Source organism: Papaver somniferum, chromosome 7 (assembly GCF_003573695.1).
Source record: "Papaver somniferum cultivar HN1 chromosome 7, ASM357369v1, whole genome shotgun sequence".
NCBI classification, from domain to species: domain Eukaryota; kingdom Viridiplantae; phylum Streptophyta; class Magnoliopsida; order Ranunculales; family Papaveraceae; genus Papaver; species Papaver somniferum.
In genome coordinates this window covers 256966277-256975840 of record NC_039364.1, presented here as the reverse complement: position 1 = coordinate 256975840, position 9564 = coordinate 256966277, and the positions used below count along the sequence as shown (strand labels likewise).

The 9564-nt window shown below is 38.8% G+C and overlaps 1 non-coding gene across 1 annotated transcript; it reads right to left on the bottom strand.

Moving 5' to 3' along the window:
- Nucleotides 1-2291: 2291 nt before the first annotated feature.
- TRNAD-GUC lies at nt 2292-2363 on the bottom strand. Its single transcript has one exon. It is a non-coding gene; the product is annotated as a tRNA-Asp (tRNA).
- Between the last annotated feature and the right edge of the window lie 7201 nt (nt 2364-9564).

Genomic DNA, 9564 nt, shown 5'->3' with positions numbered 1-9564 from the left:
GAGCGAGAATTTCATAAAATAAAGGAAGATCTGGGTTATAAAGAGGAATAGGGAGACCTGCGAGAATCTGACCTAGCGAAATTATGATTGATTCATCATTACAATATTGATCAGAGAAAAGCTTGACAGAAAGAATTGATTTGGCATTCTCACCAGGAATGGTGGAGAGTATGAAACCTTTATCAGCAAGATCTTTTTGGACATCTTGTAAATTCTTCTCATACCTATGACCACTTGGAGCCATGTTTGAATATAGAGTATGGGAATGTATGGGAAGTAAAAGGATTGAAGGAAGAAAAAATTACAGCAGCAGAATTTGTAGAAGAATAACAGAGTTGCAGAGATGAGAGAATAAAAATAGAAGAGAAAGTAAAAAGAAAAGTGGAAAAAGGGGGTATGATGAGTGCTAAAAAGTGCATATTTCTATATATTTTTCTTGGCATTTAACTCATCCTTTGTGCATTAATTCTACATTTTATCCCATATTCTGTATTTTCGTTGTTTTCAAGAATAAATACTTTTCTTAATTAATTTTGCATTTTTAGGTACTAAATAAAGCCTGGTTAACTCACGGAGCGAAAAATAGCAAAGAAACGTCAAAGACTCTCGCTAGGAGGAAGCGAAGAATGATGTTTGCAAGAGCTGGATCAACGAGAAGTGGGCTTGAAGAGGAAGAATTGTTCTTAAAGAAGATATGGGCTTGGCATACCCAAGGCCCAAAACCCTTACCCAAATCCATTTCCATTATCCATACCCATTTCCATGAGAGTCGTCAGATTGGATCCATCTCATCATCCAACGGCCACCTCATCATTGTGCATCAAAATCCGAAGCTCCTGTCAAACACCATAGTACCTAACCCCATCTGGAGTCGTTAGCTTCGTTGTATCTCGCAATCCAACGGTCGCTTAATCCCGTATCCTTGATGCCGTTCGATTCCATCTAGTTTGTTGATCCGTCGCTTTTCAGTCGCTGACATCAAACTTTGATGAGCCCGCCTCACACCGCATTTCCAAATCCATCGACTTCACCCAAACAAGTTCTTCTTCCCCAAATCTTTTCTTCCAAAAAACCTTCTTCTTCCCCCGACAGTTGCAGTCGAGCTCTGCTCCTGCCTCTCTTCCATGTCCACTGCCACCCTCTGCCTCACTACCATCTCCATACCCCGACACCACCTCAATCACCATCACTTTCCCCAACCCTCTAGCCTATTTGCTTTTTCAAACCCACATCTCTCTGAACCCTAGGTGTGGAGTTGATGAAACAACTCGATCTAGGGTTGCAGTACATCAATTGGAGCAGGAAGAGCACCAGAGGGACATCAAGAAGCATGGGTCGAAGCCAATTTACACATGGGTATGTCGAATTTGATTTTCCCCAAAAGTTAGGGTTTGCAAATTTAGGGTTTTGTGAAATTAGGGATTTTGTTGTAAGCTATAAAAGGGAAGCTGTAGAGAATGCAAAACTTGTTCTTGGGTCATCCGAGAAACCCCCTAATTGGGTTAATTTGATTTTTCAATCCAATGCATATCTTCTTCTTATCCACTGTTAATGTCTATTGTGTTAGTGTTCAATGTTTTGTTAATGTTTAAGCTTCAAGTATGTTCTGTCATGTGTAGTTAACTTTCTTGTGCTATTTCATTATGTTCTAAATCACTGGTGCTAAGGTTGAGATGAAACCAATGCCACTGCTAGTTAGTTGAAATCATAGATATTGTTCTTGTTGTGCTAGAACTGTTTAGGATAAATTATCCTTCAGGATTGCTTACTCATCTAAGTGATTGATCTGCGGTTAGTTTGTTTTGTGAGAGGAAAGCTAATACTAGGATTAGATAATTATCTTAGTGATACTAAACCATCCTCCTGAAACAACCCTTTGATGAGCAGCAGGCTTGAACCTTCACTGCCATCTAGATAGTCAGCAAGCCTAGAAGCTCACTGATATCTACACCAGGGACAAGAGTGATATTGAAATTGAGATTGCCTTAGCATAGGTTATTGGTGGATTCAAGACCTTAGTGTTTTACTTCTTTGTCACTATTTTACTTAGAGAACTCACTGCTCATTGCTCACTGTTATTCATTGCCTTTGCTTCTTTGGCTCACTGCCACTGTCACTGCTTAGCTTAGAGAATTATCTTAGGAAATCTTCAATCACACACCCAAGTCCCTGTGGAATGACCCTGTTCTTGCACACAAGCTACAACTGACCCTGTGCACTTGCAGGTATAACATGTAGGCTTCTTCATTGTCTTATTTTCTCACACTCTTAAAAGCCTACCAAGTTTTTGGCGCCGTTGCCGGGGATCGAACCCGGGTCACCCGCGTGACAGGCGGGAATACTTACCACTATACTACAACGACACCGCGTGACGTCTGCAACATTCTAGTCCATTCTAGTCCATTTGCATCTATATCTGCAACGTCTACAACGACACCACTAATACTTACACATCTATATTCGCCTACCAAGTTTTTGGCGCCGTTGCCGGGGACTTGGCTGTGCTGTTTTGAAGATTTCTTAGCCATCTTGCATTTCATTCTAGTCCATTTGCATCATTGCATCATTGTCTGCATCAGCGTCTTGCATCTGCATTGCATTCCTGCATCTTAGTGTAACTTGCATAACCATTGCATTTGCATCTTCCCTGTTTCAGCGTAACATTTTTTGCATTATTGCATCATAACTTGCATATTCATCTCTTGTCTTTGCATACTCACTTGCATTCATTAGATCTTGTTGTTCTTACTATTTTGTTGCTGTGCCTCACTTTCTTCTTTGAGCTGCAGGTACAACTGAAGTCCTGCTCTGTGCCTTGTGGTGCCTCTGAACTTGTGGTGCTGCTGCTGTGGAGCTGGTGCTGCACTATTGTTGCTAGAACTTGTGCTGCTGTGGTGCTCCTGCTGGTGCCAGGCCAAGTCTGCTGCAACCCCTGCTGCTTGGTGCTAAACTGAGCCATTAAAGCCCAACTAGGCTGTAAGCTGCAGAAGGTGAACCAAAGCCCAACTGGGCTTTTGCAACCAAACTGAGCAGCTGGGCTGTGCTTAAGCAAGTAAGCCTAAACCCATTAAGAGAACCCAACCTGTGGGCTTCCATTTTTAATTTGTGGGCTTGTAATAATTTTTTCCATTTTTCTGTTGGGCTTGTAATCTTAATTAATTGTGGGCTTGTTTGTTTAATTGCTTGTGGGCTTGTGGTGTTAGATTGATTTGGGCCTGTAGTTTTAAATTAGAAAAACTGAACTTTTGAAAGCCCAACTGGGCCTCAGACCAAACAAGCAACAGTTGGGCTATTTCAAAAGCTACATTGGGCGTCAGTTTGCATACACATTGTGGGCTTAGTTCACCTTCCCTTGGCAAAGCAATTTCTCCCAAAAATGTGGGCTTGCTCCCAACACTAAAACCAAAATTCTTGCTCCCAATACTAAAAACCAAATTTTCTCCCATCAAAACCAAAAGCTCCCAAATGGGCTTTGTCTTCAAAGTCTAAAACCAAAGTTTTTAAAACCCAATAAACCAAAGTGTTTTCTTTTCCCATTAGGTCCAAATTTTTTAAAACCCATTAAAAACCAAATTTCTTTTTCAAACCCTACAAAACCAAATGTTACCCATAAAAACCAAATTTTTCCCAAAAATCCAAACCCATTAAAAACCAAATTTTTGGCTTTGTAACATAATTACTTAGCTTTTGAGGCAAATCATGTCTGGATCTTGGTCTACAGTTGGGGAATACAACAAATCCCTTAGAGAACTTGCGTATGGACATACTCCACGTTATGAACCTCCCATAGACCATGATGTCAATAGTTATAGGAATTATCATGGACATTTTCAAAGTCCCGAGCCTCAATACATGAACCCTAATAACTATTCATACATGCATCATTCACCACAACGTGAAAATGAACATTTTGCTAGTGCCTCACTCACACAATCATCACTGATCGATCAATTAGAAGCTCGAATCGCAGCTTTAGAAATGCAATCACATGAGGAATCTGTCACATCTAATTTTCTTAGGCAACCTGAAATCTATGCATGTCCCGCATGTGGTAGTTTAGACCACCCTGTTGAGAATTGTCATATTTTGCATAATTTTAGGCAATCTAGAGAAAATCCAAGGTATGAAATGCCCATAAATTGTGAGAATGGTAGTCATTGGGACCATAATCAATCCTTTGAGGGTTGCGATCAATATTTTGTAAACCCTAATGACCATGCACACATGTACCATTCACCACAATTTGAACATGAAGAATTTTGTACTCCCATGAATTTAGACTCCACCACAGAAGCTTTAAGACTCAGTAAGCAAAACTTTGATAGATCTACATCACGAATTCATGCATATTTAGATCAGATTTTGCTTCACCTACAAAAGGAGGAAATTCATGAGGAAATGTATGTTGTCCCTAATGAAGTGTCTAGTCCCATTCATGTAAATGATGTTGAATATGAACCTAATTTAGAGGAACATGAATCGACTAATGACACCACCACTGTTAATGAGGACCAATATGCATGCTACCATGATGATGATTATGATGATATGATGATGTTAGAAGAACATGAAAATATTGTGGAACCTGTTGGTTCAATAACATATGGCTTCTCGCCCTCGACCTTCATGAATGTTGTTTTTTCTAATACTCATTGTAATTCATATGATTTTGATATTGACATGGGATTCGTACAATTATTCTGTGAAGATGAGCATGACATAGGAATAGTTGAATCTTCTGTAGACACTAATGCTAATATGCATGAAAATATATTTGATGTGTCTGATTCTCTACCTAGGTCACATTGTGATATTTCTCCTGATTTGCCGATGCATGAGAATAAATTTGTTGATGATGTTGATGACTCTGATTGTGATCTTGCCAATTTTTTGATGATTGTGAGCATGTTGTGACACGTGTAGAAGACTTAGGAGATGTTGATGTGATTAGTAATGATGTGCCTATCGTCCTACATAAGTCACAATCTGATGGCCTTCCACCCAACCTAGATTTGGTTTGTACCCATATTGTCAAACCGACTTTTCTGAGAGTCCCTAATCTAGGTTTGGAACTGTGTGCTTCCCAAGTCCTTTGGACTATTTTGCATCTAAGTATAATACTTTGAGGAGCCACAGTTGGAATTAGCATGTTTGCCCGTCCCTAGCACAGTTCACTTTGAGTTAGACCTTGTACATGATGAACCCCCAAAACTGCGAGATTTTGTTTCCAAAATTTTATCCGTTGAAAAATCCAGGTTTGGGGGTAGCTCATTTTGTTTCACAGTTTCACTTGCGTTTATTTCCTGTTATATTTGTGTGAAGCTGTTGAAACCTCTACACTTTGTCTTTTGGGTTGATCCTCAACTCTTTAGATTGTTAGTGTATGGTGAATTTTTTGTATATAATCCAGTAGATAAAATTTCTTAAAACCTTTTGTTCCTTTTGTATATATTTTGCTAATCCAATATGATCTCGGCTGACATATGTTGGATTCTTGCCTTGAATAACGGAGTTCTAATATTGCTTTCGCCGAAATCGGGTATTCTCTTTCCTTTTTCTCTACTCAACATGATCCTCTTCATATGTTGTATTATAATTTTGTTCATATTTTGAAACATTGAGGACAATGTTTAGTTTAGGTTTGGGGGTGAAAAGTAGATACTTTGATAATATGCCATAATTGAAAACAAGAACTCCTTCTTTTTGAAAAAAATGAAAAATCAAAATAAAAAATAAAAATTGAAAAAAACATAAAAATGGAGCTCATTTACCTTGAAATGTTGACTCTTGTGCAAATATGTAATTATTAGGAGTCTTAGTCTAGATATTTAGGCACCCTGATTCTAGCACAATTCACATAGTGATAAGAAATTTGCACGCGCACGATCTACCAATACATGTATAGCCTCATCCTTGAGGTGTTCTATCGGAAGTTTTAGTTGCCAATCACTTTAGAATACTGAACGAAACTTGACTAGCTTGTTCTTTGGTTGGTTGGGATAGAAGGTGGAGGTTACATTAAGAAAGACAACCATCGAATTTAACTGGGTGCATCAAAAAGGGCTACCTCTTGCAAAGTGTCATGTAATCTTTTGTTTCCTTTTGTATATGTATCAAAAGTGTTTCCTTATCAAAAAAAAAAAAAAAAAAAATGATGTATATATTCAGAAAAAAAAAAAAAAAAAGAATGAAAAAAATGAAAAAATCAATCAAGTATTTTTCAATTCCATCCTCTCTTGTTCCAAAAATAAAAGAGAGTAGTCAATGTAAATAAGAGTCATGTAAAGAGTCATTTTGTTGTGTCATTGTAATAAGCAAGGAGGGTGTATGCCATTGATGTACAACGCGAGTAATTGTGAAACACCTCCTACTCATTCACAATTCTCGTAAAGTCCGGACAGCTAGCTAGATTTCGACCTTGGTTCTTAGCCTGAGAAACTATCTCTTGGTGATTAGTAGTCATAACATCCGATATTTCTTTACACATGTGTAGATACACTTTACACTCTTATCACATGTATTTATTTGTTATCAGTGCTAGGATTGTGCCTTCGATAGCTAGAGTGACATCTCCATTTTGCTGTGAGCTTCTACTGACTTGCGCATGTCACATTTGATGGAATCTGAGCTTATATTTTGTCCTAGAACTTTGTAGGTACGTTCTAAGCAAACCTTCACGAGACTTCAACTCGTCCACTCGGGACACTTAGTGGTTTAAAAGGCTTAGTGCATACGCTAAATGCATTCGAGAGACCAGCGACAGTGGTATAGGTAGGATTTCCTTAGTTTTGTTTTACTTGAGGACAAGTAAAATTCAGGTTTGGGGGATTTGATGAGTGCTAAAAAGTGCATATTTCTATATATTTTTCTTGGCATTTAACTCATCCTTTGTGCATTAATTCTACATTTTATCCCATATTCTGTATTTTCGTTGTTTTCAAGAATAAATACTTTTCTTAATTAATTTTGCATTTTTAGGTACTAAATAAAGCCTGGTTAACTCACGGAGCGAAAAATAGCAAAGAAACGTCAAAGACTCTCGCTAGGAGGAAGCGAAGAATGATGTTTGCAAGAGCTGGACCAACGAGAAGTGGGCTTGAAGAGGAAGAATTGTTCTTAAAGAAGATATGGGCTTGGCATACCCAAGGCCCAAAACCCTTACCCAAATCCATTTCCATTATCCATACCCATTTCCATGAGAGTCGTCAGATTGGATCCATCTCATCATCCAATGGCCACCTCATCATTGTGCATCAAAATCCGAAGCTCCTGTCAAACACCATAGTACCTAACCCCATCTGGAGTCGTTAGCTTCGTTGTATCTCGCAATCCAACGGTCGCTTAATCCCGTATCCTTGATGCCGTTCGATTCCATCTAGTTTGTTGATCCGTCGCTTTTCAGTCGCTGACATCAAACTTTGATGAGCCCGCCTCACACCGCATCTCCAAATCCATCGACTTCACCCAAACAAGTTCTTCTTCCCCAAATCTTTTTTTCCCAAAAACCTTCTTCTTCCCCCGACAGTTGCAGTCGAGCTCTGCTCCTGCCTCTCTTCCATGTCCACTGCCACCCTCTGCCTCACTACCATCTCCATACCCCGACACCACCTCAATCACCATCACTTTCCCCAACCCTCTAGCCTAGTTGCTTTTTCAAACCCACATCTCTCTGAACCCTAGGTGTGGAGTTGATGAAACAACTCGAGCTAGGGTTGCAGTACATCAATTGGAGCAGGAAGAGCACCAGAGGGACATCAAGAAGCATGGGTCGAAGCCAATTTACACATGGGTATGTCGAATTTGATTTTCCCCAAAAGTTAAGGTTTGCAAATTTAGGGTTTTGTGAAATTAGGGATTTTGTTGTAAGCTATAAAAGGGAAGCCGTAGAGAATGCAAAACTTGTTCTTGGGTCATCCGAGAAACCCCCTAATTGGGTTAATTTGATTTTTCAATCCAATGCATATCTTCTTCTTATCCACTGTTAATGTCTGTTGTGTTAGTGTTCAATGTTTTGTTAATGTTTAAGCTTCAAGTATGTTCTGTCATGTGTAGTTAACTTTCTTGTGCTATTTCATTATGTTCTAAATCACTGGTGCTAAGGTTGAGATGAAACCAATGCCACTGCTAGTTAGTTGAAATCATAGATATTGTTCTTGTTGTGCTAGAACTGTTTAGGATAAATTATCCTTCAGGATTGCTTACTCATCTAAGTGATTGATCTGCGGTTAGTTTGTTTTGTGAGAGGACAGCTAATACTAGGATTAGATAATTATCTTAGTGATACTAAACCATCCTCCTGAAACAACCCTTTGATGAGCAGCAGGCTTGAACCTTCACTGCCATCTAGATAGTCAGCAAGCCTAGAAGCTCACTGATATCTACACCAGGGACAAGAGTGATATTGAAATTGAGATTGCCTTAGCATAGGTTATTGGTGGATTCAAGACCTTAGTGTTTTACTTCTTTGTCACTGTTTTACTTAGAGAACTCACTGCTCATTGCTCACTGTTATTCATTGCCTTTGCTTCTTTGGCTCACTGCCACTGTCACTTACTGTCACTGCTTAGCTTAGAGAATTATCTTAGGAAATCTTCAATCACACATCCAAGTCCCTGTGGAATGACCCTGTTCTTGCACACAAGCTACAACTGACCCTGTGCACTTGCAGGTATAACATGTAGGTTGCTTCATTGTCTTATTTTCTCACACTCTTAAAAGCCTACCAGGGTAATAAAAGTATATAAAGAAGATTTTTTACTCGAAGAAATAAACACCATTAAGACGAAGAGACGTGAGCGGTTGAAAAGTATCGGTTACAGAAGACGTGTCAAGAAATAAATGGAAGAGAGAATACGTGTGATAAATGTGGAATATGAAAAGATAAGCAGCTGCGACATTTCTCACATCATCCTATACTTTGCATAGAAGATATGAGAAGAGTCAAGATGTAGGATCAGAATTTCGCAATGACAATGTTTCAGGGAAGTTATCAATGACACATCATAACAACGTCGCAGAACAGTTTCAGAAATGATAGAGTAAATGGCGTCATCTAAGGTCATGAGAAAGATGTGATATTCTTGCGAAGATTAGAGAGTTTGCAAAATTAACAATTGTAAGGTTGCGAGAATATCGCAAACCATACCCGAAAATAAAGGACAGATTAGCTGTCATCCACTATGTATTTCCCTATAAATAGTCATTCGAGTTGTAAAGAGAGGGGGGATCTTTTTGAGTAAGAAAACAAGTAAATAGGAGAGAGAAAGTTCATAGTAGAGATCATTCTTGACTTCTTTATCTTTCTTGTAAGAACATTCAAAGTTTAATCAATAAAATTAAGAACATAAACCTAAAAATGAGTTGATCAACAATGAAATCATATGAGGGGTGTAGTGTAGGATTTCCTGCAACTACAACGTTGTGCATTATTGCTGGGTTTGTAACGGAACCAACATCGATCTGCCTGGTGGTTGTCCTTTTTGCAAATTTGACATGGTTGTTCAAACTTTGCAGCTTTCCTTTGATGTGGTTGAGGACGGTGATTAGCCTGGTTATTGTTATTGT